Genomic DNA, 25280 nt, shown 5'->3' with positions numbered 1-25280 from the left:
ATGAATGAATTAAAATAGCAAGAAGCAGAAAATCTGCAATTCTGTATTTCCACAAAAAAGGGTGCAAGTTTGTGAAACATTTTCTCAGTGGTTACCCACAACTGGATACCTCAAATTTGACATGAAAAAAAGCACCCCATACCAGAAAAGGTCATGACTCTAGTTATCGGGCACTAATGCTGTATCTTTGCCTTTCAGGTTAAGTTTCAGTGACAGTGAAAATAGTTTAGGTGTTTGTCTGCCAGATCAAGAAGACATTCCCACTGCTAAACTGCTTCCTGCTAGCAAAGTATTTGCTGACTGTGTTACCAATAAAATCACTTCTTCTTTGCATAGAAAAACCTTCATAAATGGTTTTGTAGTTTAAGGTAGCAAAAGAGTGCAGGAGTATATTAACAATAAGAATTATAATTGTGGTTCATTCATTCATTCATTCAGTGGTATTTATTGAGCATTTACTGTGTGCAAAGCACTGTACTAATCACTTGTGGTCTTTGCGGTATTTGTTAAGCACTTCCTAGGTGTCAAGCCCTATACTGAGTTTTCTTGTAGACAGTTATTCTCCCGTTCTTCTGAAGCTTATTGAAGGCAAATCTCCTCCAGAAGGTTTTCCCTCACTAAGCCCAACTTTTGTTTTTTCCTGCTCTGTTCCACATTGCCTTGACTTGCTCCCTTTATTCATCCCCCCATCCCAGCCCCACAGCACATCTGTACATATGTGTAATTTTATTCACTTATATTAATGTCTGGATTCCCATCTAGACTGTAAGCTCATTGTGAGTAGGGAATATGTTTGTTATATTGTACTCTCCCAAGTGCTTAGCCCAGTGCTCTGCATACAATAAACACTCAGTAGATACAATTGACTGACTGACTGTAGATACAAGATAATCAGGTCAAACATAGTTCCAGTGTCACCCATATGACACAACAATTGAATTTCTTTGGCTCACAATTTAAGGAGAAGATTAATAGGCAGTTAATCCCTGTTTTACAGATGAGGAAACTAGGACACAGAGAAGTGCCAAAGATCACACAACAGGCAAGTGACAGAACTGGGATTGGAATTCAGGTCCTCTGATTCCTAGGCCCATGCTCTTTCCTCTAAGCTATGCTGCTTCCCAGTAACAGAAATTTGAGGCATGTTCCCCCACCCCACCATAATAATAATAATAATAATGGTATTTGTTAAGGGCTTACTATGTGCAAAGCACTGTTCTAAGCACTGGGGAGGTTACAAGGTGATCAGGTTGTCCCACAGGGGGGTTCACAGTTTAAATCCCCATTTTACAGATGAGGTAACTGAGGCACCCAGAATAATAACGATGGCATTTGTTAAGTGCTTACTGTGTGCAAAGCACTTAGAAGTTAAGTGACTTGCCCAAAGTCACACAGCTGACAGTTGGCAGAGCAAGGATTTGAACCCATGACCTCTGATTCCAAAGCCTGGGCTTTTTCCACCGAGCCACGCTGCTTCTCGCCTCTATATCGGTTTTATTCTTGTCATAAACAAAGTGTTCTGTAATTCTTCCAGGGATTTAAGAGGAAGAGTCCAGAACCATGCAGTATACCTGAAAAAATCTGAAAGAATGGAACATATGACAAGGTGAGGAGGGTTGGCTTTAGGTTTGTGCTGTTGAAGAGAAAGCTACTACATCATTGGGAATTTATGAGACTGGCTGACCCCAGATTACAGTCGCCCCTACCATTCTCTCACCTTCTCCAACCTTCCCCCTCACCATGTCATCAGCAAAGGGGAAAGAGCTTACCTACTCAAGCTACAGCACTGCTTTCAAACATTCCACCTCCACCCCGTACACCCTTTACCATCTCGTCCTTGTAGCCCTTTCTTCTAACCTTAACACAAAGAATGTTTAGTACCATCAATCAGTTAACCATATTTATTCACTGCTTACTCTATGCAGAACACTGTACTAAGCGCTTGGGAGAGTACTGAGCCCGCTGTTGGGTAGGGACCATCTCTGTATGTTGCCAGCTTGTACTTCCCAAGCGCTTAGTACAGTGGTCTGCACACAGTAAGCAATCAATAAATATGATTGAATGAATGAATGAATGAGAGTATTAAATCCCAGACTGAGCCCCCTTTTTCCTCTCCTCCTCCCCATCCCTCCGCCCTACCTCCTTCCCCTCCCCACAGCACCTGTTTATATGTATGTACAGATTTATTACTCTATTTACTCTATGTATTTTACTTGTACAGATTTACTATTCTATATATTTTGTTAATGATGTGCATTGAGCTTTAATTCTATTTATTCTGACGATTTGACATCTGTTCTCATGCTTTGTTTTGTTGTCTGTCTCCCCCTTCTAGATTGTGAGCCCATGGTTGGGTAGGGACCGTCTCTATATGTCACCAACTTGTACTTCCCAAGCGCTTAGTACAGTACTCTGCACATAGTAAGCGCTCAATAAATACAGTTGAATGAATGAATGAATGGCAGAGTTGGTAGATACATTGCATGCTCAAGTGATCTTGAGCAAAAACTCCTCACTCTTGGCTTCAAGGCTCTCCATCACCTCGTGCCCTCCTACCTCACCTCCCTTCTCTCCTTCTCCAGCCCAGCCCACACACTCCACTGTTCTGCTGCTAACCTCCTCACATGGCCTTGTTCTCGCCTGTCCCGCCGTCAACCCCTGGCCCACGTCCTTCCCCTGAACTGAAATGCCTTCCCTCCTCACATCCACCAAACTAGTTTTCTTCCTCCCTTCAAAGCCCTACTGAGAGCTCGCTTCCTCCAGGGGGCCTTCCCAGACTGAGCCCCCTTTTTCCTCTCCTCCTCTCCATCGCCCCCCTACCCTACCTCCTTCGCCTCCCCACTGCACTTGTACACATTTATTACTCTATTTATTTTACATGCACATATTTACTACTCTATTTTATTAATGATGTGCACATAGCTGTAATTCTATTTATTCTGACGGATTTGACACCTGTCTACATGTTTTTTCTTGTTGTCTGTCTCCCCCTTCTAGACTGTGAGCCCACTGCTGGGCAGGGACTGTCTCTGTATGTTGCCGACCTGCACTTCCCGAGTGCTTAGAAGAGTGCTCTACACACAGTAAGTGCTCAATAAATATGATTGAATGAATGAAGGAAGGAAATGCTCATAACGAGCTTGCAGTCTAGAGTAGACAGATGTTAATATAAAACAGAAAATTACAGATAAATAGATAAATGCTCTGGGGCTAGTCAGCGGCAGTGAATAAAGGGAATAAATCAGGGTGATGCAGAAGGGAGCAGGAGAAGAGGAAATAAGGGCTTAGCTAGCGAAAGCTTCTTGGAGGAGATGTGCCTTCAATAAGGCTTTAAAGAGAGAGTCATTAGTTTGTTGGATTTGAGGAGGGAAGGTGTTCCAGGCCAGAGGGAGAACATGGGCAAGAGATTATCAGTGAGTTAGATGAGATTGAGGTACAGGGACTAAGTTACCATTAGAGGAGTGAAGTGTGAGTGTGAGGAGGAGTAGTACTACTACTACTGGGTTGTAGTATTAGGAGAGCAGCAAGGTGAGGTAGAAGACGGCAAGGTAATTGAGTATTTTAAAGGCAATGATAAGGAGTGTCTGTTCAAGGCAGAGGCGGATTGGCATCCACTGGAGACTCTTGAGGAGTGGGGACCTGGATTGAACATTTTTGTGGAATAATGAATCAGGCAGCAGAGTGAAGAATGGACTGAAGTCTGGGGAAAGGGTAGGAAGCGAGGTCAGCAAGGAGACTGAAACAATAATTGAGGGAAAAGTGCTTGAATTAATGTGTAGTTGTATGGTTGGAAAGGAAAGGGCAGATTTTAGGCATGTTTATTAATTCATTCGTTCATTCACTCATTTGTATTTATTAAGGGCTTGGGAAGGTACAATACAACAATAAACAGTGACAGTCCCTGACACATGACTAGCTCACATTCTAGAGTGTGGGAGACAGATGTCAGTACAAATAAACAGACATCGATACAAATGAATAAAATTTCAGATATATACTCAAGTGCTATGGGGCTGGGAAGTGGGGGAGAAGAGCTAAGAAAATGAATCATTGGGATATAGATGGGAGTGGGAGATGAGAAGAAGTGGGACTTAGTGAGGGAAGGCCTCTTGGAGGAGATATGCCTTCAGTAAGGCTTTGAAGTCGGGTAGAGTAATTGTCTATTGGATTGAGGAGAGTGGGCATTCCAGGCAGGAGGTGGGCCAGGGGTCAGCAGTGAGACAGATAAGATTGAGGCACAGTGAGAAGGTTAGCACCCAGAGGAGTGAAATATGCAGGCTGGGTTGTAGAAGTGAGTAGAGGTAGGAGGGGGCAAGGAGATGGAGTTCTTTCAAGCCAACGATGAGGAGTTTTTGTTTTATACGGAAGTGGAAAGGCAACCACTGCAGATTTCTGAAGAGTGGGGTGACATGTCCTGAACATTTCTGTAGAAAGATGATCCAGGCAGCAGAATGAAGTATGGACTGGAGTGGGGAGAGGCAGGAAGTTGGGAGATCATTCATTCATTCATTCATTCATCCATCCATCCATTCATTCATTCATTCATTCAATCAATCAGCAAGGTCAGCAAGGAGGCTGATGCAGTAATCCAGGGGAAATAGCTTGAGTGATTATAGTAACATGGTTGCAGTTCGGATGGAGAGGAAAGGGCAGATTTTAGCGATATTGTGCAGGTGGGACCGAGAGGATTTTGTGACGGATTGAATATGAGGGTAGAATGAGAGAGAGTAGTCAAAGGTAATGCCAGGGTTACGGGCTTGTGAGACAGGATGGATAGTGGTACTATCTAAAGCGATAGGAAAGTCAAGGAGAGGACAGGGTTTGGGTGGGAAGATAAGGCTCTGTATTTTGAACATGTTAAGTTTGAGGTGACAGGAGGACATCCAAGTAAAGATGTCTTGAAGGAAGGAGGAGATGCGAGCCTGGAGAGAGTGAGAGAGATCAGTGGGAAGATGTAGGTTTGAGTAACACCTGCATAGTGACGGTAGTTGAAGCCATGAGAGCAATTGAATTCTCCAAGGGAAAGAGTGTAGATGGAGAATAGAAAGAGGCAGAGAACTGAACCTCGAGGGACCCCCACAATTAGAGGGTGGGAGGCAGAGAAGAAGCCCATGAAGGAGACTGAGAATGAACAGTCAGAGAGATAGGACAACCAGGAGAGGACAGTCAGTGTAGCCAAGGTTGAAAGCATTGGCTTTCCAGGAGAAGGGGGTGGTCACAGTGCAGAAGGCAGCCGAGAGGTTGAAGAGGATTAGGATGGAGTAGAATCTGTTGGATTTGGCAAGAAGGAGATCATTGGTAACCTTTGAAAGGGCAGTTTCTATGGAATGCAGGGAACACAGCCAGATTGGATGAGGTCCAGGAGAGAATTGGAGGAGAGGAATTTGAGACAGCAAGTGTAGACGACTCACTCAAGGAGTTTGGAGAGGTATGGTAGGAGGGAGAGGGGGTAATAACTGGGGTCAAGGGAAGGAGTTTTAGAATAGGGGAGATGTGTGCTTGTTTGAAGGCAGAGGGGAAGAAGCCATTGGAGAGTGAACGGTTGAAGATGGTTGTTAGGGAGGAAGGGAAGGAGAGAGGGGGCGAGAGTATAAGGTGCGAAGGAATGGAGCCTGACATTCATTCATTCATTCATTCATTCAATCATATTTATTGAGCACTTACTGTGAGCAGAGCACTGTACTAAGGGTTTGGAAAGTACAAGTCAGCAACAGATAGAGACAGTCCCTACCCACCAATGGGCTCACAGTCTAGAAAGGGGAGACAGACAGATAACAAAGCAGGACAAGTAGACAGGTGTCAATATCATAAAAATAGATAAACAGAATTATAGCTATATATATATACATCATTAATAAAATAGAATAATAAATATGTACAAATATAGGGCAGAGGGAGGGAGTGGGGGGCAATGGGAAGGGGAGGAGGAGCAGAGGAATAAGGGGGAACTCAGTCTAGGAAGGCCTCCTGGAAGAGGAGAGCTCTCAGTAGGGCTTTGGAGGGAGGAAGAGAGCTGCGTGTGAAGGGCATGGCATTGAGAGGAGGCAGCAGATCTCCTCTGGAAATACTGCTGGGAAGGATAGTAAAGTTGAAGAGGGGGCCAGAATGGTGAAGGACCGAGGAGGGGCAGTTGTGAATGTTTTGAATGTTGAACCAACAAGATCTAGTGGCAGACTGATTAAGCGAGTTGAATGAGAAACAGAAGTCAAGGATAAAACCAAGGTTTCAGGCTTGTGAAAGGAAGGATGGCATTACCATCTACAGTGATGGGAAACTCAAGACAGAGTTTGTGTGGGAAGATAGGATTTCTGTTTTTGACATGTTAAATCTGAGGTGACTGGAGGACATACAAGTAGAGATATCTTGAAGGCAGTAGGAAATGAGAGACTGCAGAGAGGAGAAGGAGAGAGATAGAGCTCTCCATCAGCTTGCCCCTTCTTACCTCACCTCCCTTCTCTCCTTCTACATCCGAGTTTGCACACTTCACTCCTCTGGTGCTAACTTTTTCACTGTGCCTCAATCTCACCTGTCTTGCTGCCGACCTCTGACGCATGTCCTATCTCTGGCCTGGAATGCCCTCTCTCCTCAAATCCACCAAACAATCACTCTTCCCCTCTTTAGAGCCCTACTGAAGGTGCACCTCCTCCAAAAGGCCTCCTCAGATTTCCTGCAACCCGCTCCCTTTGCTTTCCCCTCCGCCCCATAGCACTTATTTATATAGTTATATATCTATAATTCTATTTACTTATATTGATGCCTGGGTACTTGTTTTGATGTCTGTCTCCCTCCGTCTAGACTGTAAACGAAATGTGGGCAGGGATTGTCTCTTTTTACTGCTGTATTGAACTTTCCAAGCACTTAGTACAGTGCTCTGCACATAGTGAGCAGTCAGTAAAAGTGATTGAATGAATGAATGAATGAATGAATGAATGAGTGAATGAATGAATGAATGAGTGAATGAATGAATGAATGAATGAATGAATGAATGAATGAATGGGGGAGGGAGGGAGGGGAAGGGAGGGAGGGAGGTAAAGAGAGAGAGAGAGAGAGAAAGAGAGAGAGAGAGAGAGAGAGAGAATAAGGCTGGAGGTGTAGATTTATATAGAAATGGTAGTTGATGTCATGGAAGTGCATGAGTTCTTCAAGGGAGTGGGTGTAGCTGGAGAAGAAAAGGGGGGCCAGAACTGAGTCTTGAGGGACTCCGACAGTAAGGGGCTGGGAGGCAGAGGAGGAACCCATAAAAGAGACTGCTTGTGAGAATCGTGTAAACTTCCCTCTACAATCAAATTTATTCCCTCATCACTACCCTCTCTACCGAACTCAATTCACTAGCTCCCCTATCCCTTTGCAGTTCTCATACCACCAATCCATAGACCTGGATCACCCCTATCTCTGCCTCCTTCACTCCTGTGCATGAGCTATAGAGCGCTTTTGGTGGAAATCCAGATAAACCCCCTTACCTGTTGTAACTCTGTCCTCTCCTTATCCCAACATTATTGCTCCATCTTTATTGACTACCATGCCCATTCCCCTCACCAGGTGTTTCAGATATTTAACTTCCTCTTCAAACCCCCTGCCCTCCTGTCTCACCCATCTCTTGTACTTAATAACCTGGCCACATATTTTATCGAGAAATTGAACCCACCAGAAGACCAGATGTGATCTTCCTAAAGTCTTTTAAGTAGTGGGGGGGGGGGGGGGAAGTGTGTGTGTGTTTTGAGGGGGGGAGGTGTGGGGTGTCATGGGAGGTGGTGGTATTTGTTAAGTTCTTACTATATGCCAGGCACTGTTCTATACACTGGGACAGATACAACTGAATCACATTAGACACAGTCCATGTCCCACCTGAGGCTCACAAACTTAATCCCCGTTTTACTGATGAGGGGATTGGGGCACAGAGATATTAAGTGACTTGCCCAAGTTCACCCAGGGGACAAGTGGCAGAGCCGGGACTAGAACCCATGTCCTTTGGTCTCCCGGTCCCATGCTCTATCTCCTAGGCCATGCTGCTTCGCTTCCTTGCTAATCTCCAGTTCCTCCCTTGCCTTCCAAAACACTCATTCTTTAACACTCCCATTTTTAACAGCAGTATCTCAAGAGGAGATTTCATTCATTCATTCATTCAATTCATTCAATCATATTTATTGAGTGTTTACTGTGTGCAGAGCACTGTACTAAGTGCTTGGAAAGTACAATTTGGCAACAGATAGAGACAATCCCTACCCAACAACGGGCTCACAGTCTAGGAGGGGGACACAGACATCAAAAGAAAACAAGTAGACAGGCATCAGTACCATCTATCTATATCTATCTATCTATCTATCTATCTATCTATCTATCTATCTATCTATCTATCTATCTATCTATCTATCTATCTATCTATCTATCTATCTATCTATCTATCTATCTATCTATCTATCTATCTATCTATCTATCTATCTATCTATCTATCTATCTATCTATCTATCTATCTATCTATCTATCTATCTATCTATCTATCTATCTATCTATCTATCTATCTATCTATCTATCTATCTATCTATCTTATCTATCTATCTATCTGTCTATCTGTCTGTCTGTCTGTCTGTCTGTCTGTCTGTCTGTCTGTCTGTCTGTCTGTCTATCTATCTATCTATCTATCTATCTATATTAATATGCATATTAATAAAATAGAGTAATAAATATGTACAAATATACACAAGTGCTGTAGCGGGGAAAAGGGGTAGAGCAGAGGGAGGGAGTAGGGGTGATGGGGGAGGGGAGGAGGAGCAGAGAAAAAGGGGGGCCCACTCTGGGAAGGCCTCCCGGAGGAGGTGAACTCTCAGTAGGGCTTTGAAGAGGGGAAGAGAGCCAGTTTGGCAGATGTGAGGAGGGAGGGCATTCCAGGCCAGAGGTAGGATATGGGCCAGGGGTCGATGGTGGACAGGCGAGAATGAGGCACAGTGAGGAGGTTAGCGGCAGAGAAGCAGAGGTTGCGGGCTGGGCTGTAGAAGGAGATAAGGGAGGTGAAGCAGGAGGGGGCAAGGTGATGGAGAGCTCTGAAGCCTGCCTTCTCTCAAAATCCATCCCATTTCCCTTGCCACCAACTCCATCCCTTTGCACCTTACCAAAGTGCTTTCTCCTCCCTTCTTCCCTCCCTGACTGCCATCTTCATAAGCAGCATTGTTTAGTGGAAAGTGCACGGGTTTGGGAGTCAGAGGACATGGGTTCTAATCTCGGCTCTCAAGGTCTGCTGTATGACCTTGGGCAAGTCATTTAACTTCTCTGTGCCTCAGTTACCTCATTTGTAAAATGGGGATTAAAACTGTGAGCCCCCATATGGGGCAACCTGATTACCCTCTATCTACCCAGTGCTTAGAACAGTGCTTGGCACCTAGCAAGTGCTTAACAAATACCATAATAGTGATAGTAAGTAATCTTCACCTGTTCACTATTCAGTGGCTTCTTTCCCACTGCTTTCCTTCCTACCATCCTTTCCAAACATCTTGAGCAAGTTGTCTATATCCACTGCCTCCTCTTCCACTCCTCCAATTCTCTCCTTGACCTCCTTCAGTCTGGCTTGTGCCCCCTTCATTCCACTGAAACCACTCTCTCAGTGGTTATAAATGATTTCCTTTTTGCCCAACGTCATAATCCTTCTCAACCTCTCAACTGCCTTCAACCGCTGTTAACCACCCCCTACTTCTGGAAACATTATCCAATCTTGTCTTCTAGGACACTCTTCTCTTCTGGTTCTTCTCTTGTCTCTCTGTCAGTTCCTTCTTAGTCTCTTTCTCAGGCTCCTCTCCTACCACCCACCATCTAACTGTGGGGATTCCTTAAGTCTCAGTTCTGGTCCCCTTCCCACTCCCTTGGTGAACTCATTCACTGCCATGGCTTCAACTACCATACAAGTACAGCTACATTGATGATTCCCAAATCTACTCCTCCAGCCCTTAAAATCTAAAATGGGAGTTGAACATTCCTGTTTTTCCTTCAACTGAGAGTCCAATATAGGACAGGGATAGGAGCCATTCTTATTATCCTGTGTCCACCCCCAACACTTAGTACAGTGTCTGGCACATAGTAAGCGCTTAGCAAGAACTATTAAAATACCAAAAACTAAAAAATAAAATGTGAAGGGAGGTGTTCCAGGGAGAAGGAGGGTGTAATCCTGCCTGTTGTTCCTTCACAACGTTTCTAAGTTCACCTTGTAACAGAACTCACTGCCCTAATCCAAGCACTTGTAATGTCCCAGTTTGATTAACTGCATAATCTTCCTTTCTGGCCTCCCCACCTCCTGTCTCTCCTCACTCTAGTCGTCTCTTAACTTTCCTTAACTTGACCATTTTGACTGTGTCCAGACAGTCCTCTGGAGATAGTTTCTGTTTAAGTTTGGAATTTGATTCTAAAAGAATTCTATCAGTACATTTTTATACTATTGCTGATTATGTTGTCCTTTATATATTGTATGATACCCTTGACTGTCAGTCTTCTCTATCCTGCCTCTGATCTCTTCCCCATTTTCTTTCCCTGGCCTGGACCTCTATCCTTTATTATCTGACAGAATAAAATTACATCTCCCAAAGGACTTCTCTGATGGACCCCTCATTTCCCCACCCTATTCATCCTCCCCTCTGCATCTTGGGTCTGTACCCTTAAGATGCATCTCCAGCCTCACAGCAGTTATGTCCATATGCTATACTCAGTTCACTTCCCCTGTCTGAAATTCATGGCTTAGTGAGAAGCAGCCTTGCTCAGTGGATAGAGCATGGGCTTGGCAGTCAGAAAGACTGGAGTTCTAATCCCGGTTCTGCTTTTTGACCTTGGGCAAGTCACTTAACTTCTCTGGGTCTCAGTTACCTTGTCTGTAAAATGGGGATTAACAGTTACCTCGCCTGTAAAATGGTGATTAAGAGTGTGGGAGAGGGACTGGGTCCAAACTGATTATCTTTGTATGACCCCCCGCACTTAGAACAATGCTTGGCACATGGTAAATGCTTAACAATAATTATTATTATATATTTTAATGTCTGTCTCTCCGACTACATTGTAAACTCCTTCTGGGTAGGATTTATGCCACCGAGTCTCTTGTATTGAGCTCTCCCAAGTACCTTGTTAGTACAGTGCTTTGCACACAGTCAGCACTCAATAAAAACCCTTGGTTGAATGATTATTTCAGCTCTATCCAACTGAATATTTCTCATTATTCCTACCATTTAGAATGTAAATCCTCAGTCTGTCTCTTTGGGAAATCTCACTTTGGGAAATAATGGGATGGGGCTAAATGGTTCCCAAAATAGTAAGCACCTCAGGCAGTTAAAGGAAGCAAACTCATTCATTCAGTCATATTTATTGAGTGTTTACTGTGTGCAGAGCACTGTACTAAGTGCTTGGTAAGTACAAATCGGCAACCTATAGAGACAATCCCTAACCAACATTGGGCTAACGGTCTAGAAGGGGGGAGACAGACAATAAAAGAAAAACAAGTAGACAGGTGATAATACCATCAGAATAAATAGAATTATAGCTATATACACAGCATTAATAAAATAGAGTAATAAATATGTACAAATATACACAAGTGCTGTGGGGAGGGGAAAGGGTAGGGCAGGGGAGGAAGTTGGGGTGATGGGGTGATGGGAGGAGGAGCAGAGGGAAAGGGTGGGCTCAGACTGGGAAGGCCTCCTGGAGGAGATGAGCTCTTTGCTAGGGCTTTGAAGGGAGGAAGACAGCCAATTTGGCTGATGGGCGGAGGAAGGGCATTCCAGGCCAGAGGTAAGACGTGGGCCAGGGGTCGACGGTGGGACAGGCAAGAACGAGGCCCAGTGAGGAGTTTAGTGGCAGAGGAGCGGAGTGCGTGGGCTGGGCTGTAGAAGGAGAGAAGGGAGATAAGGTAGGAGGGGGCAAGGTGATGCAGAGCCTTGAAGCCAAGAGTGAGGAGTTTTTGCTTGATTCGAAGTTTGATAGGCAACCACTGGAGATTTTTGAGGAGGGGAGTGACATGCCCAGAGTGTTTCCGTAGAAAAAAGAGCATTTCTCTAGAAAGAAGAGCGTTTCAGTACAAAGAGAGCATTTCCGTAGAAAGGGAGCATTTCTGTAGAAGCAAATGAATATGATTGGAAGACTACCAATCTACCAAGACTACAAAGATTACCAAGAGAATTTCCCTCTCCACAAATGTGGCAACAGTATGAAAATTATTCCTAAATGTATTTAACCACATTTAAAAACAGTGCTTGGATTAAGCAAACTGTATTAGATCTTTTTTCATATCTTACAATCATTAATCAGTTACTCAGGCTTACACTAATGAACTGGTGTATGAAGTATGAACATCCATACTTCATGCTGCTGCCCGGATTATCTTTGTCCAGAAACGCTCTGGGCATATTACTCCCCTCCTCAAAAATCTCCAGTGGCTACCAATCAATCTGCGCATCAGGCAGAAACTCCTCACCCTGGGCTTCAAGGCTCTCCATCACCTTGCCCCCTCCTACCTCACCTCCCTTCTCTCCTTCTACTGCCCAGCCCGCAACCTCCGCTCCTCCGCCGCTAATCTCCTCACTGTACCTCGTTGTCGCCTCTCCCGCCGTCGACCCCCGGCCCACGTCATCCGCCGGGCCTGGAATGCCCTCCCTCTGCCCCTCCGCCAAGCTAGCTGTCTTCCTCCCTTCAAGGCCCTGCTGAAAGCTCACCTCCTCCAGGAGGCCTTCCCAGACTGAACCCCTTCCTTCCTCTCCCCCTCGTCCCCCTCTCCATCCCCCCATCTTACCTCCTTCCCTTCCCCACAGCACCTGTATATATGTATATATGGTTGTACATATTTATTACTCTATTTATTTATTTATTTATTTATTTATCTTACTTGTACATTTCTATCCCATTTATTTCATTTTGTTGATATGTTTGGTTCTGTTCTCTGTCTCCCCCTTTTAGACTGTGAGCCCACTGTTGGGTAGGGACTGTCTCTATGTGTTGCCAATTTGTACTTCCCAAGCGCTTAGTACAGTGCTCTGCACATAGTAAGCGCTCAATAAATACGATTGATTGATTGATTGATTGATTGGTGGAACTTCAGAAGAGATTGATGGCACTTCGGGAACACAACATACTTCAGCAGGTGAATGATCTTTTTAAATTCATTAATTTATTTAAGGTGCTTGTTAAATGGAGGATTAGAGATGAGTGTGATTCGTTGTAAATTTTGTTATTTCCCTTTAAAGGAGAAAATTCTACTTTTCACTATAAAGCCTTGAGTCCCGTGTAGTAACAGTAGTAATAACTGCGGCATTTGTTAAGCGCTTACTCTGTGCCAGGCACTATTCTAAGAACTGGGTGGATAGAAGAAAATTGGGTTGGACAGTGTCCCTGTCCCACCTGGGGCTTGTAGTCTTAACCCCCATTTTACAGATGAGGTGACTGAAACCCAGAGAAGTTGGGACTTGATCAACGTCACACAGCAGATACGTGGCTGAGCCAGTATTAGAACCCAAGGCTTTCTGATTCCCAGGCCCATGCTCTAACCACTAAGCCATGCTGCTATTCTAATAGACTGTGTCCGACTTTATTATCTTGTATCTACCCTTGCACTTAGTACAATGCCTGGCACATAGTAAGCACTTCATTAATACCATTAGAAAAAAAGATTGGTGTTGAGATTGATGTTCTGCAGGCTAAAAGATTATGTTTGACTGCAGCAATTTTCACAACCCAATGGCCATTCCAGGACTTTTTCTTTTACTGCAGCTGAGTTCCAGCTCAATTCCAGTTTACTTCCAACACTGTTCACATTCTGACTGTTGCAGAATTAGTATTAAACTTGACAATTCTTTATGTCATTTTTTTTTCATTTGTTCTGTTACAGTACTTCATTTGTGTGAATTCAGGGCTGTTTGGGTACATTACTTTTGTTGTACTTATTAAGCATTTACCCTGTGCTAGCACTGTTCTAAGCACAGGATAGACAGAAATTTAATAATAAAGATGCATTCCTGTCCCACCAAGTGTTCACCATGTAAATGAAGTAGGACAGGGATATAGGAAATAGGAATAAATTTCCAGAAACAAAATGAAATTTAGAAATTCAGTAATTAAAATTTAAATTTAAATTAATTTGACAAGGGAGCTCTTCAAAGGATCAATTTCCAAATTCTCCCCACTTACAAAAACAGTCTTTGGCATGCTTCAGCCTCATTCCCTCAGTGTCCTTCAAATAAGGAGAGACAGCCCTAGCCAACAAACAACCTCTCACATATCTTAAAGCTCCCAGTTTTATGGAAATTCCAACCAAAAGCTATTTCCTCATAAACTTGCTGTCTTAATGGATTTGCATCCTTTTATTTATGTCTCCTCCTTTGTCTTTTCAGATTGTTAATCTAATTGAAGAAACTGGCCATTTTAATGTGACCAACTCAACTTTCTACTTTGATCTTTTTTCTCTGGATGAGATGACCATCCGAAAGTTGCAGAGCTATCTGGATACAGTAGCAATATGACACCTCAATGTAAAAGTGGGTTGTCTCTAAAATTAAAAATAAAATTTCCCAAAATACTGAACCAAATTCCAAAAAGTTCCTTTCAAGTTTGCTTTTCCTGGAACACTGCACTGCCATAGAAGGCAGCTCAATACTTGTAAATATTGTAAACAGACACAAGTTCCAATATGTTGAGCCTGTAGTTCCTACTAATTAGTCAAGGGAATTTGGTCATAGATACTGAGCAAAATGAAAATGTACTCCCTATTGCACAAAATTAAATATTTGGTCCTACTTTTAGAACTAATTAATTGTAAAAATTGCATTTTCAGATAAGAAGCTTATTCCAGAAAATGTAGAATTTGGAAGAAATCTGTTAACCAATCCTGATAATAGTGTGTCCCTGGAAGCCAGCTTTACTGTCATCCAGAGAATTATTTTTGCAAGAAATTTGATTTTGTCAACCTTCTGGCTGAGGTCCATCAAGATCTTAGGTTGGTTGCTCTGGAATATATAGCTCAAGGGGTCTTATCTACTGTGGGATAAATGTGTAACGAGCACTTGAGAAGTACAACAGTTAGTAGGAGATCTCATCGCTCAAGAAGCTTTCAATCAGTTCGGAGTACAGCACAGACTCCACCACTTGTCTGCTGGGCCATCTTGGGCAAGTCACTTCACATCTCTTTGCTTCAGTTTCCTTATCTGTAAAATGGGAATTAAAACTGTGAGCCCCAGGTGGGGCAGAGACTGTGTCCAACCCAATTTACTTGTATCTAAAGAAAAAATGGGTAAAGTAGATAGGTAGAAGGGAGAGAGCTGATTTAATTCATTGTATCCAGTGGACAAGCGTTTCTGCTTGATACAGGCAGGGATGGGTAACCAGTGAAAGTTTTTGAGGAGAAGGGAAATGCATGAAGTTTGTTAATGTTTTTCTAATGTTAGAAAGATATCCAGAGAAGCAGCATGGCTCAGTGGAAAGAGCATGGGCTTTGGAGCCAGAAGTCATGGGTTCAAATCCCAGCTCCACCACTTGTCAGCTGTGTGACTTTGGGGAAGTCACTTAACTTCTCTGGGCCTCAGTTCCCTCAGCTGTAAAATGGGGTTTAAGACTGTGAGCCCCCCACGGGACAACCTGATCACCTTGTAACCTCCCCAGTGCTTAGGACAGTGCTTTGCACATAGTATGCACTTAATAAATGCTATTATTATTATTATTATTATTATTATTATTATTATTATTATTATTATTATCATTATTATTATTCCAGGTAGCAAAGTGAATTATGGATTAGAGAGGGGAGAAAACTGGAGGGATAGAGGTAGGCTGGCAAGTAGGCTATTGCATTAGTGAAACTGGCATATGTGGTTGTGAATTTTGTGGTTTGGGTAGTGATGGTATTCTCAGAACAAATTTATTCTGCCTAAGACTGGAGGGGAACTGGCTAAAATGACTCCACACATTTAGTGTTTGGTGGGTGTACACAAAGATCAATCAATCAAATGTATTTATTGAGCACATTCTGTGTGCTCAGCATTATACTAAGCACTTGGGAAGCAGCGTGGCTCAGTGGAAAGAGCACAGGCTTTGGAGTCAGAGGTGGTGGGTTCAAATCCTGGCTCCACCAATTGTCAGCTGTGTGACCTAGGGCACGTCACTTAACTTCTCTGTGCCTCAGTTACCTATTCTGTAAAATGGGGATGAAGACTGTGAGCCCCCCGTGGGACAACCTGATCACCTTGTAACCTCCCCAGCACTTAGAACAGTGCTTTGCACATAGTAAGCACTTAATAAATGCCATTATTATTATTATTATTATTATTGGGAGGGTATCATATAACAATGTAACAGACGTTCTCTATGCACAAGAAACTTACAGTCGAGTCCAGAGAAGTACAAAAACATACCCTACATAAAAAAAATCTATAGAATATTAAAAAAAAATTATTGCTTCCTGAGAATTGCATACTGATTACATTTGGAATCCAAAATGAAATTCTTCTACCTCCTCTTTCTAAGCATCTTAAGGCTAATTGTTCCATGGATTGAACTTTTCCCCATTTTATTAGAATTTAAACTGAAATACAAGCTTTTGCCAAATAAGCAATTGCTTGCAAACTATGTGACTGAAAAGATCAGATCAGACTCACCTTGAAAAAAAATATTCATTTGATTTCTGTTCTTCAGTTTTCAGCTTTCAATCCACAAATAGGCAAAGAGCAGGAAACCTTGGCTGCTTGAACTCTTTTAAAGCCCTTTATCATTCTGAGTCGCTTGTAATGGAAAATGAAATCTGTCATTGTCATTTGTCAATTTCTATATCATCACAGTGTTAATTTCATCATTATACAATGGTAAATTCTCACTAACCTGTAAGCTTGGTGTTCAGTCATTCATTCAATCATATTTATTGAGCACTTACTGTATGGAGAACACTTTGCTAAGCACTTGGGAAGTACAAATCGGCAACATATAGAGACAGTCCCTACCCAACAATGGGCACAGAGTCTAGAAGGGGGAGACAGACAACAAAACGAAACGAAACAAGTAGACTGGTGTCAATACCATCAGAATCAATAGAAGTATAGCTATGTACACACCATTAATAAAATAGAGTAATAAATATGTACAAAATGTTGTGGGGAGTGGAAGGGGGTAGAGCAGAGGGAGGGAGTAGGGGAAAAGACGAGGGGAGAAAGAGCATAGGACAAGGTGGGGGGCTCAGTCTTGGAAGGCCTCCTGGGGGAGGTGAGCTCTCAGTAGGTCTTTAAAAAGGGGAAGAGAGCTAGTTTTGCTGATGTGAAGAGGGCGGGCATTCCAGGCCAGGGGTAGGATGTGGGCCAGGGGTCGAGAGCGGGACAGGCGAGAATGAGGCACAGTGAGGAGGTTAGCAGCAGAGGAGTGGAGTGTGTGGGCTGGGCTGGAGAAAGAGAGAGGTGAGGTAGGAGGGGACGAGGTGATGGAGAGCTTTGAAGTCGAGAGTGAGAAGTTTTTGCTTGATTCTAAGGTTAATAGGCAATCACTGGAGATTTTTGAGGAGGGGAGTGATATATCCAGAGAGTTTCTTTAGAAAGGTAATCTGGGCAGCAGAGTGATGTACAGACTGCAGTGGGAAGAGACAGGAGGAAGGGAGATCAGAAAGAAGGCTGATGCAGTAATCCAGTCGGGATAGGATGAGAGATTGAACCAGCAAGGTAGTGGTTTGGATGGAGAGGAAAGGGTGGATCTTGGTAATATTGTGGAGGTGAGACCGGCAGGTTTTGGTGATGCACTGGATGTGTGGGGTGAATGAGAGAGAGGAGTCGAGGATGACACCAAGATTGCGGGCTTGTGAGACAGGAAGGATGGTAGTGCTGTCTGCAATGATGGAAAGTCAGGGAGAGGACAGGGATTGGGAGGGAAGATAAGGAGCTCAGATATCCTTGACATTATCCTTGGCTTTGCCCGTGGCATTATTCTTGACTCGTCTCTCTCATTCAACTCGCATATTCATTCCATCACATAATCCTCAGTTCCACCTTCACTACATTGCTAAAAGTCCCCCCTTTCCTCTCCATCCAAGCTACTACCACGTTAATACAATCACTCATCCTATCCCACATGGATTTCTGCATCGTTTCCCTTGCTGACCTCCCAATCTCCTGTCTCTCATCACTCATTCATTCATTCATTCATTCATTCATTCATTCATTCATTCATTCATTCATTCATTCATTCGTTCGTTCGTTCATTCAATAGTATTAATTGAGCACTTACTGTGTTCAGAGCACTGTACTAAGTGCTTGGAAAGTACAAGTCAGCAACATATAGAGACGGTCCCTCCATTCCAAACTTCACTCTGCTGCCTACATCAGTTTTCTACATAAATATTCAGGACATGTTTCCTCACTTCTCAAGCATGGTTGCCCAACCACCTCCTCATCAAACAAAAACTCCTCATCAATATTTTAAAGTACTCAATCTCCTTGCCCCTTCCTACCTCACCTCACTACTCTCCTAATGCAATTGAGCCTGCACAATTTGCTCCTCTAATGCTAACCTTTTCACTGTGCCTCAGTCTCATCTTTCTGACTGCCAACCCCTCATCCATGTCCTGCTTCTGGTCTCCAATCCAACAATTACTCTCCCTGCCTTCTAAGCCTTACTGAAAGGACATCTCCTCCAGGAGGGCTTCCATTTGAGTAAACCCCACTTTCCTCTTCTCCTGCTCCCTTCTATGATGCCCTGTCTTGCTCCCTTTGTTCATCCCCCCTCTCAGCCCCACAGCACTTATGTACATCTGTAATTTTTTAATTTATATTAATGTCTGCCTCCCCCAAACCAGACTGTGAGCTCATTATGGGCAGGAATGTTTCTGTTTCCTTCTGTACTGTACTCTCCTAAGCACTTTGTACAGTATTCTGCACATAGTAATCACTCAATAAACATAACTGAATGAATGAATGAATGAATAAAGTTGTAAGTATTGTCATGTTGTCAATCTTGTTTATTGAGTGTTTACTGTGTACAGAACACTTTAATGAGCTCTTGGGACAAAACAGCATAACAACTGGCTGACAGGTTCCCAGACAACAACACATTTTCAATTTAGAGAATTTCATTCATTCATTCAATTGTATTTATTCAGCATTTACTGTGTGCAGAGCACTGTACTAAGTGCTTGGGAAGTACAAGTCGGCAACATATAAAGATGGTCCTTACCCAACAATGGGCTCACAGTCTAGAAAGAGAGACAGACAACAAAACCAAACCTGTAGACTGGTGTCAAAATCGTCAGAACAAATGGAGTCATAGCTATATGAACACCATTAACAAAACAAATAGAATAATAAATATGTACAAGTAAAATAAATAGAGTAATAAATCTGTACAACTATATACAATGGCTTTAAAATAAATTATGGGCTTGTACAAGGCAGAAGCAGCATGGCCTGGTGGATAGGAGCCTGGGAGTCAGAAGGAACCTGGGTTCTAATCCAGGTTCTGCCAGATGTCTGCTGTGTGACCTGGGGCAAATCACTTAACTTCCCCGTACCTCAGTTACCTCATCTGTAAAATGGGGATTAAGACTGTGCGCTCTGTCTGGGACAGGGACCATTTCCAACCTGATTAACTTTTATCCATCCAAGTACTGAGTATAGTGACGCACAAAGTAAGGGATTAATAAAAACTATGAAGAAAAAAAGAAAAAATGTACATGTACACACAAAAAGAAGGATGGCCTATTGGAAAGAGCATAGACCTGGGAGTCAGAGGACCTGAGTTCTAATCCCAGCTCTACCACATGTCTGCTCGGTGATCTCGGCAAGCCCCTTAACTTCTCTGTGATTCAGAAACCTCATCTAGGACGGTGGAGCTCCATGAGGGACATGGACTTTTTCCAAACCAGATTATCTTGTATCTACCCCAGAACTTAGTGCATTGCCTGGGATATGGTAAGCACTAGACAAATACCCTTAAAAGAAAGTGATGTGGAGCTGAGGATGGGTAAACCTAAGGGTAACTCAGATGAGAGAGAGAGTAGGGAAATAAGGGTTTAGTCGGGGTAGGTCCCTTGGAGTAGATGTAATTTTAATAAGACTTTGAGGGGAGAATGATAATCTGTTGGCTATGAAGAGGGTGACCATGTGGAATCAGAGGCAGAACATGAGAAAGTTGTTGTTGGTGAGATAATACTAATAACTGTGGTATTCGTTAAGCACTTACTGTGTGTCAAGCACCGTCCTAAGTGCTGGAATGGATACAGGGTAATCAGGTTGTTCCTCGTGGGACTCACACTTTTAATACCCATTTTACAGATGAGGGAACTGAAGCTCAGAGAAGTTAAGTTGCCCAAGGTCCCATAGCAGGCAAGTGGCAGAACCAGGATTAGAACCCAAGTCCTCTTACTCTCAAGCCCATGCTCTTTCCATTAAGCCACGCTGCTTCTCTAGTAGCAATACTAGTAGCGATAGTAGAGATTGAGGTACATTGAGGCATGAGAGGAGCGAATTGTGTAGGCTGGATTGTAGTAGGCAATCCCCTATAAACTGACAGCTAGTTGTGGGAGTTCAGCAAGGAGACTGGAGGCTGAAGCAAGGATGTCAACACGGTGGGATAGGGTAAAGTGCTTGGATCAATGTGGTCAGTTCAGAGGGAGAGGGAAAGACTGATTTTAGAGATGTGAAGGTTGAGCCAACTCTGGGTCCCCTTCTGTTCTCCATCTACACCCACTCCGTTGGAGAACTCATTCACTCCCAAGGCTTCGATTTCCATCTCTATGCAAATGATTCCCTAATCTACATCTCCAGCCCTAATTTCTCTTCTTCCCTGCAATCTCACATATCTACCAACCTTCAGGACATCTCTATCTGGATGTTCGACCAACACTTAACAATTTTTGTATATATTGTGTATATTTAGCGTTTTCAAAGCAACTGCTTATTCTCTTTCCCATCGCTGTGGACAATACTACAATACTACTGTCCTCCATATCTCACAAACCAGTGACCTTGACATTTTCCTCGATTTAGCTCTCTCATTCAACCCACATACTCAATCTGCCATGTTCTACCTTCATAACATTGCTAAAATCCAACTTTTCCTCTCAATCCAACCTGCTACTTTGCTGATCCAAGCCAATTATTCTATCCCAACTTGTCTAGTCTATCGGCCTCCTTGCTGACCTCCCTGCTTCCTTTTTCTCCTCACTCCAGTCCATACTTCATTCTGCTGTCCAGATGATTTTTAAAAAAAAATGTTTCAGTCTATGTCTCTCCAATCCTCAAGAATATCCAGTGGTTGTCCACCCACCTCTGGATCAAACAGAAACTCCTTACCATTGGCTTTAAATCCTTCAATCAGCTCACCCCCTCCTACCTTTCCTCACTGATCTACTACAGCCTAATCCACCCACTCCAGTGGATCTGTCATGTGGATATCGCTGTATACATCTCAACTCATGTGTATATAACTAGAATTCTATTTATCTATTCTGATGGTATTGACACCTGTCTACTTGTTTTGTTTTGTTTTCTGTCTCCCGCTTCTAGACCGTGAGCCTGTTGGTGGGTAGGGACCCTCTCTATATGTTGCCGATTTGTACATTCCAAGTGCTTTCTGGGAAGCAGCGTGGCTCAGTGGAAAGAGCACGGGCTTTGGAGTCAGAGGTCGTGGGTTCAAATCCCGGCTCTGCCACTTGTCAGCTGTGTGATGTTGGGAAAGTCACTTCACTTCTCTGGGTCTCAGTTCCCTCATCTTTAAAATGGGGATGAAGACTGTGAGCCCCTCGTGGGACAACCTGATTACCTCGTATCTACCCCAGCGCTTAGAACAGTGCTTTGCACATAGTAAGCACTTAACAAATACCAACATTGTTATTATTGTTACAGTGCTCTGCACACAGTAAGTGCTCAATAAATAGGATTGAATGAATGAATCTGTCTAGTTGCTGACTCCTTTTCCACAAGCTCTCCTAGCCTGGAACTCTCTCCCCCTGCAGACCATCGTTCTCCTCACCTTCAAAGCATAATTAAGAGAAGCAGAGAAGCAATGTGGCTCAGTGGAAAGACCCCGGGCTTGGGATTCAGAGGTTGTGGGTTCTAACCACGATTCCACAGTCTTAATCCCCATCTTCCAGATGAGGTAACTGAGGCTCAGAGATGTGAAGTGACTTGCCCAAGGTCACACAGCAGACATGTGGTGGAGCCGGAATTCAAACCCATGATCTCTGACTCTTAAGCCCATGCTCTTTCCACTGAGCCACGCTTCTCTCATCCTATCCCGACTGGATTACTACACTAGCCTCCTCTCTGATATCCCATCCTCCTGTCTCTCCCCACTTCAGTCTGTACTTCACACTGACACCCAGATCATCTTTGTGCAGAAACGCTCTGGGCATGTTAGTCCCCTCCTCAAAAATCTCCAGTGGCTACCAGTCAACCTACGCATCAAGCAAAAACTCCTCACTCTCGGCTTCAAGGCTTTCCATCACCTCGATCCCTACTACCTCACCTCCCTTCTCCCTTTCTACAGCCCAGCCCACACCGTCTGCTCTCCTGCCACTAACCTCCTCACTGTACCTCGTTCTCACCTGTCCTGCCGTCGACCCCTGGCCCATGTCCTCTCCCTGACCTGGAATGCCCTCCCTCCACACATCGGCCAAGCCAGCTCTCTTCCTCCCTTCAAAGCCCTACGGAGAGCTCACCTCTTTCAGGATGCCTTCCTAAACTGAGCCCCCTTTTTCCTCTCCTCCTCCCCATCCCATCCCACCCCACCCTACCTCCTTCCCCTCCCCAGGGCACCTGTATATATATATATATATATATATATATATATATATATATTTGTACAGATTTATTACTCTATTTATTTTACTTGTATATATTTACTATTCCATTTATTTTGTTAATGATGTGCATCTAGCTTTACTTCTGTTTATTCTGATGACTTGACATCTGTCCACATGTTTTGATTTGTTGTCTGTCTCCCCCTTCTAGACTATGAGCCTGTTGTTGGGTAGGGACCGTCTCTATATGTTGCCAACTTGTACTTCCCAAGCGCTTAGTACAGTGCTCTGCACACAGTAAGCGCTCAATAAATATGATTGAATGAATGAATAGAAGCAGCACGGCCAAGTGGAAAGAGGTTGGGCCTGGGATTCAGAAAGACCTGGGTTCTAATTCTGACTCTGCCACTTGTCTGCTGTGGGATCTTGGCCAAGTCACTTAACTTCCCTGTGCCGCACTTACCTCATTTGTAAAATGGGGATTAATGTTGTGTTTAATCTTCTGATAAGTTTATATGTACCCCGGCACGTAGATCAGTCAGTGCCTGGCACTTCCTAAGGGCTTAACAAATACCTTTAAAAAATCAAATAAAATAAACTCTGTGTTATTGGAACACTGACTGTCCTGACAAAAAGTATGATTTTTTTTGGTCAATTGAGTTTGCTCTTTTTAAATGAAAAACTATAGGCTCTCCCCAATTTTTTTATTAAATTGCAACAAACCTGCTTCAAGGCATAATCCCTAAACCATCAATTGGCCAGCTAAAGGGAAAACAGTGAAAAACATTGTAAAAAATAAAACATGCTAAAGTCATGCAAAAACTATTTAAAAGAGGTTTTAGGAAAGACTGACACTGTACTGAATATAAAGCATAGAAAAATCTCCTTACTTGCCATCTTCAGATCCTTACTTCCATTTATTTTGACTAGATTGGTTAATGATCAAGAGACTCTTTCCTGAAAAAATTTGAATGAACCACAAAAGGTGAGCCTGGGCCATTTGTGTTGCCTCTGTGAATACACAGTACCAGCAGATATAAGGATTCTACAGTCTAGACCAACTACACGCCAAAACACACTATTCATTGTGTTACTATCACAATCACAATCCAGCAATATTAAGGGAAGGATTCAAGCAGTCCCTGTTTCTGATTTGGAGTGGTATGAAGCCAGAAGACTGCCCAAATATAGCAGCCCATGGAGACAGCAATGACCACAAACTGCAGTACCTTGCCCCTGAAGTAAAAGGACACCCTTCATAATCCAGCACTGAGGCCTTCTCCATGTCGGGCTGGATTTGCCCAAATGATATGTTTCTGTGCAAAAGCAGCATTGGGTGACAAGAAAAAGTCAACTCCTCCTCTTTACTCAGGGAACACTGGGGAGTGGGAATGAGTCCCCTATAGTGGGAGAGAAGGGAGGGTAGTGTATGAGTCCCCTATATTGGGAGAGAAGGGAGGGCACTGTGGGGGAGAACCAGGTTTCAACAACGTCAAGAAGGAACACATATAAATCCTTAATACCATCCTCTCCACTGAATTCATCTCTCTCGATCCCTGTCCCTCCATTATCTCTTAACCTGCATCCCTGGATCACATCAGTACACTTCCTCTGCTCCTGTGCACAAGCTGCAGGGAGTTGTTGGCAGAATGAGGTCTGACCTCAGTCATCTCAAAATTATCCTCCCCTGCTTTAATTCTGCTCTCTCCTCTTCCAGACAACAATTCTTGCCCATCTTTAGTGACTCTCCCAAGCATTTAGTACAGCACCCTGCACCCAGTAAGCACTCAATAAATACAATTGAATGAATGAATGACTCCCTTACCCATTGCCCACACCAGCTGTTTCAGAAATTTAACTCCTTCCTCAAAGTCCTCCATCCCCTCCTTTCCCTATCTCTTGCCCCAGTGACATGCCATGTTATTTACAGATAAAATTGAAACCTTGATCTCTATAAAACCTGTCCTGTTCATCTCCAGGTGCTCTCTCCTCCTTCCCTTTCTTGGATTTTCCTATCATTCCTTACCGTATTTAAAGAGAAGGTCTGCTGTCACGTATCACAATCTATACCCTCCACCTGATCCTGAGGAGCAGCATGGCTTAGTGGAAAGAGCAGAGGCTTGGGAGTAAGAGGTCGTGGGTTCTAATCCCGGCTCTGCCACTTATTAGCTGTGTGGCTTTGGGCAAGCCACTTAGCTTCTCTGTACCTCGGTTACCTCATCTGTAAAATGGGTAGTAAGACCGTGAGCCCCATGTGGGACAACCTGATAAATTTGTATCTACCTCAGCATTTAGAACAGTGCTTGGCACATAGTAAGTGCTTAACAAATACCATCATTATTATTATCCTCTACCTACGCTTCCAGAGTCCATTAATCAATCATGGTATTTATTGAGAGCTTATAGTTTGCAAAACACTGTTGTAAGTATTTAGAAGAGTACAATACAATAGAGTTGGTAGGCATACACCTTTCTCTCAAAAGGTTTATAGTCTAGAAGAGGAGGAGACAAACATTAATATAAATACATAATTTATGCATGTATTCCTAAATGTTGCAGG

General features: G+C 43.4%; 1 pseudogene; it reads left to right on the top strand.

Annotated features, from left to right (window-relative positions):
* The window catches only part of LOC119946746, a 93145-nt pseudogene extending 78550 nt beyond the window's left edge, over positions 1–14595 (top strand).
* Positions 14596–25280: the final 10685 nt, after the last annotated feature.

The sequence above is a fragment of the Tachyglossus aculeatus genome, chromosome Y3, assembly GCF_015852505.1.
Source record: "Tachyglossus aculeatus isolate mTacAcu1 chromosome Y3, mTacAcu1.pri, whole genome shotgun sequence".
Lineage (NCBI taxonomy): Eukaryota > Metazoa > Chordata > Mammalia > Monotremata > Tachyglossidae > Tachyglossus > Tachyglossus aculeatus.
Note: the sequence above shows the minus strand (reverse complement) of the source record. Positions and strands in the feature narration are given on the sequence as shown.